The sequence below is a fragment of the Macaca fascicularis genome, chromosome 14 (assembly GCF_037993035.2).
Source record: "Macaca fascicularis isolate 582-1 chromosome 14, T2T-MFA8v1.1".
Lineage (NCBI taxonomy): Eukaryota > Metazoa > Chordata > Mammalia > Primates > Cercopithecidae > Macaca > Macaca fascicularis.
The window spans coordinates 127,335,489-127,349,692 of record NC_088388.1 but is presented as its reverse complement, the minus strand read 5'-3'; positions in this window follow the sequence as shown (position 1 = coordinate 127,349,692).

The following is a 14,204-nucleotide window of genomic DNA, read 5'->3' as shown; positions in this document are numbered from 1 at the left end:
TAATGCTTAGAATATTTAACAGAGATATATAAAATATTGGGCCTTCTAGTCATTGCTGGGGTGATAAAATGACTGTGAAAGGCATCAAAAAATTTAAATTGTGATTTAAATATAGAAGCTTATCATTCTAGAGAGATTAGACTGGCTCCAAGGGGAAGTTGTTACCGTGTGTTAGAGTCTGTGAGAGCCCATGTGCTTTACATTTTCCTGACAATAAAGCTGAAATAATACCATGACTCCCATTTTACAGATGAGAAGTCTGAGGCCCAGAGAGGTTAAGATGCGTGCTCATGGTTCATACAGGGCTGGTCAGGGCAGTGCTGCTATGTACCTATACTCAACATTTATATGGAGTTTATTATGAACAGATATTTTAAGTGCTTCATGAGTAGCTACTCATTTAATCCCAGTAAAAACTGTAGATAGCAGAACAGGCACTTTTGAAAGCACAGGTCAGGCTGGGTCAAAATTCACGGGCTTCCCCAGGAACAGGCCAGCTCCTCTCTCCTGGAGGCCTGAGTCCAGATTCTTTTTCCGTTGCTTTCATATGAATTTGGTAACTCACTTACCCTCTCTGAGTTGTGGGTTTCTCATTCGTAAGCTGATGATAACCCCACGTGGCTGTTGAGAAGATCAATTAGTAGAGCACATGACACAGAGTTAACCACAAAGTCACATTCCTTGTTAAGGGATTATTTTACCACAGACACCTAATAGATGAATTTACATAAAGGCATGTTTGTTGTAGGATTATGTGTGGGGATGAAAAGCCTAAGTGTACCACAACAGGGAAATGAGTTAATGCAGTGTGAAATGCCAAGATATATATATATATTTTTTGAGACGGGGTTTCACTCTTGTCACCCAGGCTGGAGTGCAGTGGCACGATCTCAGCTCACAGCAACCTCCACCTCCTGGGTTCAAGCAATTCTCCTGCCTCAGCCTCCTGAGTAGTTGGGATTATGCACCAACACTCCCGGTTAATTTTTTGTATTTTTAGTAGAGACAGGGTTTCACCATTTGGTCAGGCTGGTCTCAAACTCCTGACCTCATGATCCATCCGCCTCGGTCTCCCAAAGTGCTGGGATTACAGGCTTGAGTCACCATGCCCAGCCTGCTATTTTTAACAAATATTTGGGTACTGAGCAATGTCCTACAGACACATTTAGAAAAGAAAATACACTAGGAGCTCCATGGAGCTCACACGCTTGAGGCGGCTGACAGGGCACACCAACGCCAGAGGGGAGACTTGGCACAAGGCATCCTCACCTAGTGTGAGGCACCGAGGAGAGAGAGCTTCTCTGAGAAAAAGACCTGGAAGTGAAATCTGAAGCAAAAGGAAGAGTTAGTCAAATGATGGGTGGAGGGGGGTCCAGGAAGAGGAAACGTGTCCAAAGTCCAGGATATGAGAGCACAACCCTTCATAAACCATATCTTAAAAATAAGGAATGATTTTAGACAATGTCCTCAAAACATCAGTTGAAAGAAGTGTGTATCAGAAATTACAAACTTTTTTTAGCTAGAAAAGGTTTTAAGTGTGAAATGTTTTTTAAAATGTCGTATTTTGTTGCATATATATGTGTACCCAAAAAGACTCAGAAGTAAACATGAATGCATTCTTACATTTATTCACTCACTCAATCATTTATTCATCAAATGTGTTTTGAGAGCTTACGGCACTGGGGCCTGCTGAGGGCCGTGGGATAGAACAATGAAGAAGACAGTCCAGGCCCCACCTTCATGGACTGACTTCCTAGAGGAGGGAGACAGAAAATAAGCAGATGCATGCATCCATTTAAAATAATTTCAAACAAGCTGGGCGTGGTGGCTCACACCTGTACTCCAAGCACTTTGGGAGGCCCAGGTAGAAGGATCACTTGAGCCTAGGAGTTTGAGACCAGCCTGGCAACATAGCGAGACCCCATCTCTACAGAAAAATGGAAAAAATAGTCTGGCATGGTAGCACACACCTATAGTCCCAGCTACTTGAGAGACTGAGGTGGGTAGATCACTTGAGCCCAAAAGTTCAAGACCAGCCTGGGCAACATGGTGAAAACCCATCTCTACAAACAGTACAAAAATTAGCCAGGCCTGGTGGTACACACTTGCAGCCCCAGCTACTCAAGAGGCTGGGGTGGGAGAATCACCTGAATCTAGGAGGTGGAGGCCGCAGTGAGCTGTGATCACACCACTGCACTCCAGCCTGGGTGACAAAGCCAGACCCTATGTCAAAAGAAAAAAAATTCAAATAGTGATACAAGAAAATACGAAAGTGTGATAACATGGAGAACAACTCACAGGGAGGGCGCTTCCTCAAACCAAGTGGGGAGGGGAGGCCTCCCTGAGGAGCAGACACGGAGGGAGGGCCAAGCCACAGGAAGAAGAAGCCAGTCATGCAGACTTGGGTGGAGAATATTCTAGGCCAGTGGCCTTCAATCTTGGACACACATTGGCATCATCCAAGAACCTCAGAAACTACTGCTGCTTGCCACCCCTCAACCTTTGAGTCTGCCTTAATGGCTATAGGGGGACAATCTGGGCATTGGGATTGTCACAGGAATTTTCCTAAGCTCTCCTGGTGACTCTGAGAATGCTGACTCCTGAGAACCCTGGGTCTAGTGGAAGTGACTCACAGCATGATTCCGTCAGCTTTGGGTGGGAGCATACTGGTCATCAAATAACAGAGATCGATGTCCAGGTCTTTGGAAACCCTTAGGGCACCAGAAAATCCTGACTCCAGAGATCTGCAGAGGGGCCTAGGGATTCTGTTTCCATAACATGTGCTCTCAGGTGACTGTATCCACTGCTAGGCCCGACAGATATCCTCTGCTAGGACAAATGAGAAACCCACAACTCAGATGACCAGTATGACCAGTATGACCAGTATGCTCCCACCTGAAGCTGACCAGATCATGCTGTGGGTCACTTCCACTAGACCCGGGGTTTCTAATACTTCTAATATTTCTAATATTCTGATTGGTACAGATTTTCTATCATGACAATATATTTCTTTTATCATAATTTTTAACAAATGGTAATTGAGAGACAGGGCATTGTAGCATCTAAGGAGCTAGATTAAATTCTGGGCCTGGATTAGATCTGGTAAATTTGAATTCGAATAAATAGTAGTGCAATCTGGGCAGTAGATGTTACCTTTCTGGGTCTCTGGTTCTCTCATCTCTAAAATGAACCCTATCATCCTACAACTCCATGAACTGGAGCTGCGGGTGAGGAAGAACAGATGGCAGCCTGAACAATGAGCCACCTGACTCCGTGCGAGGGGAGGTTTCCAAATAGCAGCCACGTCTGAACATCCAAGCTCTGCAGGATCTTAGTTTTTGTTTTTTAACTAGTTTTTAGGTGAACTCAATTTCTGGTGTTTTCTTATGGTAGGCTCTGAATGGAACACAAAAAAGTAAAGCACAGCCTTCTCTTTGTCCCATTTCCCTCAAGTTGACCCTGCTCTCCATACCCATCTCTCTATGCCCATTACAGCACTGCCACCGCGCACCTCCAAGGCCCTGGGTGGAATCGGCCCAGGCCAGCTGGCAAGATTGCTGTCTCTGTGTCCTCTCAGTTTTGTCAATGCTCTATGTCCACTTTCCAGAATCGTTCTCTTGCCTTTTCCATTTTCTCCTCAGAGAACACAAGTGTGGGCAGTCAGGCTCTCTCCCTCCCTGTCACCCACACTCCTGAGGCCTCTGTTGCAAAGTGAAGAGGAAGGAAAGACCGACTGTGCTTTTGTTTCTTGTTCAGCTTCCTGATTTCATTCTGGCCCCGCCTTTGACCAGGGCCATCCTGAACTACTTGGTCATGATTTCTGGTAAGTAAGAAGGCAGTGACTAACTAGGAAGCAAGGCAGTGTGGTGGGGCAGGCCCCTGGATCCAGAATCCTCTCCTGGCTCTGTCCCCAAGGAGCTGTCACTTCAGTTTTGTGGCCCCTAGGGGGTGTGAGCATTCCTGTAAAGAGCTGATGGGTGCATCTTTTCCTAGCTCTGGACCAGTGTTATGCTGGCAGCCTGACATCAGTGGTGGCGGAAAGCTTATGTCCCGGGAATTGGCAAATGTGATCACTCAGGGCCTACTGTATTAGTCTGTTCTCATGCTGCTAATAAAGACATACCCAAGACTGAGTAATTTATAAAGGAAAGAGGTTTAGTTGACTGACAGTTCAGCATGGCTGGGGAGGCCTCAGGAAACTTACAATTATGGCAGAAGGGGAAGCAAACGTGTTTTTCTTCACATGGCGACAGCAAGGAGAAGTGCCAAGCCAGGGGGGAAAAGCTCCTTGTAAAACCATCAGATCTCGTAAGAGCTCACTCACTATCATGAGAACAGCATGAGGGTAACTGTCCCCATGATTCAATTACCTCCTACCAGGTCCCTCCCACGATACGTGGGGATTATGGGAACTACAATTCAAGATGAGATTTGGGTGGGGACATAGACAAACTGTATCACCCACATTTGCCCCCTTCAGTGGCCAGCTGCTAACATTTACCAGCTCACCACTGAGGGTATCTTTCGGGCCTAGCAGAGGATACAGTCACCTGAGAGCACGTGTTATGAAAACAGAGTCCCTGGGCCCCTCTGCAGATCTCTGGAGTCAGGATTTTCCGGTGCCTTAGGGGTTTCCAAAGACCAGGACATCAGTCTCTGTATTTTCTTTTGTTTTCTGTTTTTTCGGTTCTTCTTTGAGTGGCATCTTGCTCCATAGCCCAGGCTGACACGCAGCGTGGCATGATCATAACGCATTGCAGCCTTGAACACCTGGCCACAAGTGATCCTCCTGCCTCAGCCTCCCAAAGCACTGGGATTCTAGGTGTAAGCCCGCACATCTAGCTGGACTCTGGGTTTACAACAAGGGGTGAAACCGGTGGATTACATGCCCCTAAAGGCCATTTTCAGCTCTAAAAATATCTGCTTTTGGTTGCCAGCCAACGTGTTCGTAGGTTGGTGCAGGAACCGCCAGAACTGAGCTGCAAAGAGCAATGGTCCTTCTGCAGAGCCATCTCTTCCTCACAACCCTGGGCCCTGCTCTGCCTGCTGAGCCTGCTGACAAGTTTCCGCCTTGACGGAACACTTCCCACTTCCCAGGCTTGGGCGGACCTCACGCTGGGATGGGAGGTGGGTGACTTTTCCTCACTAGCTGTGGCTTGGAGGAAACGGGGTAAGGCAGCCAGGTTTTCCTACCGGAAGTGACTTCGCAGGGGGAAGTTGAAGTCTCCACGGAGAGTCTACCGGTGACCTTCCATGCCCTGGGGTCCCTTCTCCTGGCTCTAAGAGGCTGGCCTGGGGCATGCTGCCCATGCACATTGGGCTGATGGTAGATCTTGCCAGGATTTGGGGAGGAGGGAAATAGTTGCCAAAAAGAGACAGAGGCAGAGATAGACTTAATAAAACAGAGGGAAAAGAAAGAAATAATAAGCAGCGCGCCAGAAAGCCAGAAACACCGGGAATGCCTTCTTCAGCCATGTAAGAGGAAGCTGGGGTTAGGAAGGAGTTTGTGATGTGCAGCCCAGCAGGGGAAGCGGGTCCTGTGCATGACACAAGGTCCTTGTAGCTGTAGTTCTCTCTCCATCCCTCTCCGGCTCCATCAGCCCAGCTGCTCAGCTCTGCGGTGATCTGCACTTGGCAGGAATGGTTTACTCCACATTCCTTCTGTTTCCCCTCTCCCTTCTTTCTGACCCCAGCTTTTCCCGTCTGCCTTCTAGAGCCACCCGAGTTAGGCCTTCCTGCTCCCTCCTTCTCAGCCTCTAGCCCTCCACACTGGGCCCTGTACAATCCACTCTGGTTGGGGGCGGGGGCAGGGTGGCTCCCCAAAGCCTCTGGTCTCCACACTAACAGAGAAGGGGATCCTTCTCTCTCCATAGATCCCCCGCCACCCTGCCATCCACCAGCGGCTCCGCTCCAGAGAGGTGAGGGTGGGATCTCCAGGGGCAGGTGGAGACCTCTCAGAGGCTCCGGCGCCAGTGGGATGCCGCCCAGGAGCACACTCGAGGGGAAGGTCTGTGCTCCCCCTGGGCAGAAAGCAGGGAGAGCGTTTGCGGAAGAATGGAAGAAGGGGGACTCCAGCGGGGGTCCAAGTTTCAGCTGCCTCCTACCCCCAGGTCTTACACGGAATTACCATCATCTTTTCAGGAAAACCAAATGGTTACTGCAGGGTCACAAGATCCCTGGACCGCGGAGGGAACCACTGTCAAGCTAGATTCCTGTCGCCCCAGCCAGGCAGGCGCACAGCCTGGCGTCCTCCCTCCAACCCTGCGTTGCCCCTGTTCTCCCCAGCCCTTCCCCACCCTCGGCGTTGGCCCACCCGAGCTGCCCCCTGCGTCCCCCCACCTCCCCTCGCCCAAGGCTGCCCCCAACCCCCGAGCTGCTCTCCGCTCCCTCGGCCACCCACACCATGAGCTGTCCCCTGCGTCTGCTGGCCCCCAGCGCCCTCGGCCACCCCACCCGGAGCTGCCCCCTGAGTCCCCCGCACCTCCCTGTGCCCAAGGCTGCCCCCAACCCGGAGCTGCTCCCGGACTACCCCGCCCCCCGCACTCTGGCTGCCCCTCACCCTTGAGCTGCTACCCGCGTACCCCGCCCCCCGCGCCCTGGGCTGCCCCCCACCCCCGGGGCTGAGCCCGAGCCGGCTCCGGCTGTCTGCGCGCAGCGCTCCAAGGCAGCGGGGTGAATGGACGGCATCCAGCCTGGCCGGCAACTTGAAAATAAAAATAAAACAGAGGGAAAAGAAATAAATAATAAGGAGCGCGCCAGAAAGCCAAAGAAAATACAATCCCAAGCCCCGAGCAGGCTTCAAGCCTGCAGCCGGCCCTGGGCCGCGAGCCTCTGGCGTCCGAGCCACCGGGCCCCTGCGCCCCGCCCGCGCGCGTCCCCGTCCTCGCAGGAGAAACACAATCCGCGCTCGCGCTGCGCCCGGGCTGAGGGAGCCAGAGAGGCCCGAGGACGCCCCCGCCCGCAACAGGGACCGGCTTGTTCTTTGTAATGGCAAATATTTATTTTGGTTCAAGTGGACCCCTTTCCACAAAGACCACTTGGTTGTAATCAGTAACACCTATTTTCAGATAATCTGCCGCTCTCTCGGCAGAGCCCACGGAACTCACCCAAACAGAGATCTTTTCAAAGAGAATTTTAAATGGGCTGAATTCACAGACGTCTGGAGGAGGGGCCTGGCGGGGGGTGAGGATGGGGGGCGGGCAGGGGGAGATGAACCTGGGTGGTCAGGCCGGAGCTGGGCCCAGGCGCTGCCAGGTGGACGCCTCTGCCCTGGGTGGCGTTGGGGGGTCTTCCAGGAACCTTTCTCAAAATAAAACAAATCGAAAACCTTTCCCTGGTTGGCCAAATGTTGCTGCAGAGGTAGACTTCCAGAAACTCCAACACCGTTTCCTTTTCCCTCCCAGAGAGCTTCTACGTTGTCAAACGCGGACTCCATTGCGGGATGAGGCCCCCAGACTGCCCCAGCCCTCGAGTCCCAGAGTTGCTGAGCAGCCGTATCCCTTACTGGTAAAGTGGGGACCAAACGTGTCCTTGTCACAGGCGAGCTGCTCATTTGAGAACGCATCTGAGCACGGGCAGTGGGCGGGCGTCCTTCTAGGTGCTGGGATCACCAGGGAAGAAAACCAGAGCGGTGCCCTAGTGGAGCCTCCTTCCAGTGGGGAGAGACGGACATTAAGCCAGTGGGTACGATGGACAGTGACGTATGTTACAGGAAAGAAAGGCCTTGAAAACTGTGAAGGGCTTTCTTTGTGCTTCAGCTCTGCGGTGGAGGCAGCTCTCCGGCGGGGTGGTCTGTCTCCTGTGGAGCGGGCAGAAAAGGCCACGAGTCAGAAGGTGCTGCTAGTGCCGAACAGCTCAGGGGTGGAACTGGCAGGCCAGGGTCCAAGTCCACCTGCTAGTGTCGTTTCAGAACCTCAGAACCCTCAACTATGAACAGGGACGGGCAACGCCCGCCTCATTGGGCTGTTCCAAGGGTTAAATGAAAATGGATAGCCCTCAGTGTTAGTTCCTAAAGGCCACATTTCAGCCTAGGTCCAGTGGCGATGTAGTGTCCTTCTCTCAGATGACATTTGCTGACTTTCCATAACATAATATAAGATTTCTGGGTGAAGCATGGATACTAGTAAGTCCTGGACAGGGGAGCCCCTCTGGGGAGATGCTGTCCTGGGTGGTCACACATTCAGTGCTGTCCTGACTTTGGCCGTAGGGGTGGCCTTAGGCTGGCCGGTCAGGGTGCCTCACTGACAGTAATCATCTAGGCAAACCAGATCTTCCTGCCCAAACATATTAACTGGGAAATACGGAGAGATTGAGGCAAGATGGTAGTGAGACGAACGACCAGTGGCAAGCTGTGAGAAGGGATCTCAGTCATGGGAATGCAGGAACACCCGCCATTTTGGACACTGGTAGCTTTTTTGTTTGTTTGTTTGTTTGTTTGTTTTTGAGACGGAGTCTCGCTCTGTCGCCCAGGCTGGAGTGCAGTGGCGCAATCTCGGCTCACTGCAAGCTCCGCCTCCCGGGTTCACGCCATTCTCCTGCCTCAGCCTCCCGAGTAGCTGCGACTACAGGCGCCCGCCACTGCGCCCGGCTAATTTTTTCTATTTTTAGTAGAGACGGGGTTTCACCGTGTTAGCCAGGATGGTCTCGATCTCCTGACCTTGTGATCCGCCCGCCTCGGCCTCCCAAAGTGCTGGGATTACAGGCGTGAGCCACCGCGCCCGGCCTACTGGTAGCTTTTTTGTTCCAGCGCCAGGAGGCTGTCCCTCCAAGAGTTCCTGTTCTCCTGAGGTTCCTGTCTCCCTCACTGCCATGGCTGTTCGACAGTAAATTCCCAGTGTTCCAGGAAGCCTGCATGAATGCCTGTCAGTTCAAAGAAGCCATCTTCTATGAAGCCTCTCTAAATAATGAAGGGATTTTCTCTGACTATATGTGGCCAGGTTGAGAGTGGGGAGACCAATGACAGGTATGTGGTGTGCGTGATGGTGATTAAAACTTCAGCAGACAAAACTGTTTCAAAAGTTTCCCTTCATTAACAGTAAGGGCCTCCATGCTGTTAGAAAAATTACTTTGTGTATCCTAATGCTGTTTTCTTTGTCCTTGGAGATGACTGGAAAAAGGGGACAGGACTGATTTACTTACTCTTTGTGCTGGTTGGGCCAGGCTGGGTCTGAAGTTATGTCATTGCTTTCCATCAAGAATGTGGCTTTCTTCCTCTGATGAGATGTCTTTAGCGTCGATTCTTAGCTCAGAGCTTGCAGAGGATTTAAACTGGGCTCAGACAACCCATTGGGGGTTGATGGCCCGGGAAAGATTATGATAAGGAAGGGGTGAGGGGCAGGAAGAGGGGTGGTGTTTTGGAATTTGGGATAATTGAATTTGCTGTGCAGCCAGCAGTTATGACTCGGGTCATCTGCTGAAGCTTCAGTTGTAAATCTACCAAGACCAGGAAATTCCATGGTTAGGCCAATCTTCGCATTTTCTCAGAGATCAGAATGGTTGAGGATTTAGTGAGAGATGGTTTTCACCTAGAGATGCTATGTGTCTCATTAAACTTTATTTTTTCATTAATATCATTAAGCTGATTTCCTGGACACCCAGCATCAGCCCCCCGACTTTCTGTCATATTCTTGCCCAGGAAAACCAGCAGGCCCTCATGCATAAAGAATACTTGTTAATCTGGTCTGATTAGCCAGAATGCTGGCAGTGGAATAGGCCCCCTCCAGGGACCGACTGCAGTTGTCTTAACTCCAGTTTCCTCTCCATTGCCTTTGGCCAGTTGACTGAGCAAAGCTAAGGGACCATTTGTAATTAGCTCCCAACAAGCTGAATAGCTGATCTCTTGAGAATTAGATACTTCTTGCAAAGAAATTTAACCTAGGTGAATGTTGTATGTAAATATGATATTTATGGCTCTTTTGAGTTTTTTGGAAACTCCACAAACGCCCATAATATCCCTCCCGGAATTAATCAGACTTCCCCAGAGGTAATGGGCTTTGATCTTCTAGGGATATGGGTTTCCTAAATGAGCAGGACATCGTAGGGGATGCCTGTATCTTTGGTGACATAGCTCTTTGTGGGGATGGAAACGTCTTTATTTTTTATTTTACTTTGAGTCCAAGTCTCGTTCTGTCCCCCAGGCTGGCATGCAATGATGCCATCTCAGCTCACTACAACCTCCACCTCCCAGGTTCAAGCAATCCTCTTGCCTTTGCCTCCTGAATAGCTGGGATTACAGGCGTGCACCACCACGCTCAGCTGATTTTTGTATTTTTAGTAGAGACGGGGTTTCACCATGTTGGCCAGGCTGGTCTTGAACTCCTGACCTTAGGTGATCCACCCGCCTCAGCCTCCCAAAGTGCTGGGACTCCAGGCGTGAGTCACCGGGCCTGGCCGGAAATAGCTTCTTTTCTCCTCTTCTCCCTCTTCATTCTCATCTACCCCAAACCTTGGAGTGTTGGCTTTGAGCACAAATGGCAACCCTATGATTTGGTTGCTGGGTTGAAGCCACTTGATAAATCGGATTCATCTGAGTTTTGTGTCTTGGATTCTGATGATCACTGAAGTTTGTAAATATTCAGTATAAAAGGAACCGGCTGAGAAGCATCAGAAATATCCTTATGAAGGCAGATCTAGCTATAATTGAATTAATTTTGCCATTCAGAAATTAGTGGCAAGTTCATATTTCTTCCCTACAGACTAAGTCACTATGGGTAGAGTTTGCATTCTCCACATTTTAAACTTCTCGAGTGGATGTCTGACCCAAATTGGTTTCCTAATGGTTATCTGTTCTGTTATGACTTTTTTTCTGAATGACAAAACTTTGAGTTATGCAGAAAATCACTGAATGATTTGATGTTCCTAAAAGAGACAAAGAAAGAGCGAAGGAAGGTAACGCTGTCAAGAAAAGCTGAGGTGTCTGGAAAGTATTGCTTGAATATATGCAATGCTTCATTAAACATTTCTCAAAGCCAGGGGCTCTGGGCGATATAACCATCAGTGGGGAAAGAAATACTGCATCTTCTGGGGAAACCAGTTAACACCAAAGGCTAGCTTGGTAAAAATTACTGGCAAGTTTTAACAGTGGTCTAGCTCCATACTTTAACTGCATCTTCCGTAATTTTTATTTTCTCTGTGTATTTCTGGAATTAACAATAACCGAGGAGAATAGACAGCTCACGCTTCCCTCAGAATTGCTGGGCAGCTGTATTGGGTTTGGACACTTTTTGCCCAGCGGGTGCAGTTTGACAAATAGACACATACTGGATCTTTCTAGAAGCCAGACACTGGCTTATAAAGAAGGAGTTAGACAAAGTTTCTGCCCTTCATTCCCTTATTGTCTAATGGAGGACACAGACTTTCGGCACAAATAGATCCCAAGGTCTCATATTACTCTCTCTTCACAGAACCCAACAACCAAAAATAATTAAAAAACCATGCATTCTTCACCCCAGCCTCTACCAAAAACATTAACGTTATAACCCAGAACATTGCTTTTTCATCCTTACCAGCCACACTCTGTTCCCCTTCCCCTTCCAATTTCTCCCCTGCACATCTAAAACAAGGTTTTAACATTTCATTTTCTCCGCTTGTCTGTCCCTCATTGCTTCCTATCTTGTTAGCCTCTCTGGTTAACTACTCCTACATCTCTTTTTCTCCTTTAACTGCTCACCAGATTCTGCATCTCAAAAGGCACAAGGGTGTGTGTGTGTGTGTGTAAATATGGTAGCAGGAAAACCACAATTTAATGGATCTTGTGGTCCCTTTTTGCCATGCATGGTCAACACATACACACACCCAATGAGATATGTGCTGTTGTAACTGTGTAAGCACACACCTTCCCTTCTTCCTTCCCTTTTCCTCCCCCCCACTCCCCACTGAGGTCTTGACTCCAGTAGCCATAGGTGCAGCAGAGCAAGGCAAGAGTCAGGGGGTAGTGATATCAGAGCCTGAAAAGGATGAGAAGGGCATCCGTGTGGCACATCCTGATGGGAAGTGTTAGTGCCCTAGTGGAGTAAAGAGAGCATGGGCCGCAGGGTATGCAGCCTGTCCTGGGTGTCAGGGCTATAGCTGGTGGAGGAGGGTTTGCCTGTGGAGGGGTTGCCTGGGTTGGGGCATCAAAGCTTGAACAGGGTGAGAACAATATCCACAGAGAGGCACTGCCTGGGGTGGGGTGAGGAGGGTACCCATGCAGTGGGGTGGCCCAGATGGGAGTTTAGGGCCAATGCAGGGAGATGAACACGTTGCATGGAGGAGGAGGTGAGATGGAAGACTGGGCGCATGCAGAAAGATTGACTCGGAAGTGCTTATAGGATGCCTAATGGAAACCATTCTTTTCACTATCAGATAAGGGAACTACGGACACAAAAGGGGATACAACATCCAGTGTTGGATTAGAAATGAATGCTTCTGAGTGAACTCAGGGTTTCAATGTAGATAGATAGTAGAAATAAATACAGAAATAAATGTATATGCATAGTCATATAGATAACAAAAATAAATATCGATATAAATGTATAAGCATATACAGTCATGCACTGCATAATGATGTTTAGGTCCATGAAAGACCCCATATACAATGGTGATGCCACAAGACTATAATGGAGGTGAAGAATTCCTGTCACCCAGTGACATTGGCACTTATGCCCTGTGGAAGTGCAATGCAATATTCATGTCTGTGGTGACGCTGATGTGAACAAACCTACTTCCCCGCCGGTCTATGAAAGTCTAGCAGGTGGAGAGTATGTAATTCTTGATAATGATAGTAAACAACTATGTTACTGTTTATGTATCATTATTTTAGAATGATAGATTTTAGATATAAGTAGATAATGCCTACTTATATGTTTAAAAAGTTAACTGTAAAACAGCCTCAGGCAGGTTCTAGGCTAAATATGAGTTCATGTCTTCATTTCTAACAAAAATTTCAAGGAGTAAAATGAAATATTTTTTAAATAAAAAGAGTGTATAGAATAAGGATATGAAGAAAATATTTTTATACTGTAAAATGGGTTTGTGTTTTCGGTTAAATGTTATTACAAAAGAGTAAAAGAGTTAAAAAATTTAGAACTTTATAAAGAATTACGGTAAGCTAAGGTTAATTTATTATTGAAGAAAGAAAGAGGTTTTGTGGATTTAGTGTAGCCTAAGTGTACAATGTTTACAGAGTCTGCAGTGGCGTACAGTTATGTCCTAGGCCTTCACATTCACTCACCACTCACTCACTGACTCACCCAGATCAATTTGCCATCCTGCAAGTTCCATTCATGGTAAGTGCCCTATACAAGTGGACCATTTTTTATCTTTTATCCTCATATTTTTACCGTACCTTTTCCATGTTTAGATACACAAATACTTCCCGTTGTGTTACAGTTGCCTACAGTATTCAGTAGAGTAACATGCTGTGCAGGTTTGTAACCTCGGAGCAATAGGTTCTACCACATATCCCAGGTGTGTAATAGGCTGTTCCATCTAGGTGTGTGAAGTACACTCTATGATATTCACAACCTTAAAATCACCTAAGGACACATTTTCCAGAATGTATCCCCATTATTAAGCAAGGCATGACTATATATGTATGTATATATGTGAGTGCATATAGACACATACATAGATATATGATATATGTGTGTGCATGTATCTACATCTATTGCCTGGCTCTGTACACTGAGCGGGCCTGGGAGCAGGGACACCCCATTAGCAATTGGACATCTATCCCCAAGGTATTGGGTTCTAAATAGCATTTCCCACTAAAAAGAACTAGGAATCCACGGGGAGATGATTCATTCCAGGGCTGGGGCACAAACTCCAAAATAAGTTGTTGTGGGAGAAAGTAAGGAAGCACTTAAAGACTGATGGGAACATGTCAAAGGAGACAGGAGCCAGCGTGAATGTCCTTCCATTGGGACAATGTAATCATTAAATAACAGGTCATATCCACTCAATAAAAGAGAAAGCCATGAGTCTTAGAGATACAAATAAATGAATGAATACATTGAAATTTGATGTCGAATGGGATATTTACATATTTTCAAAGTAAACCTCCACAAAATACTTATTGATTACAAAGGGTAAAGGAATAACTTTTCAAAGGAGAAGCCTGGGAGACACCGTCTTAAACAAAGAGTCGATACATTGAAACAAATTCGTCTTAAACAAATTCGTCGATACATTGAAATGATGTACCACCCAATGCAATGCCAGGAGAA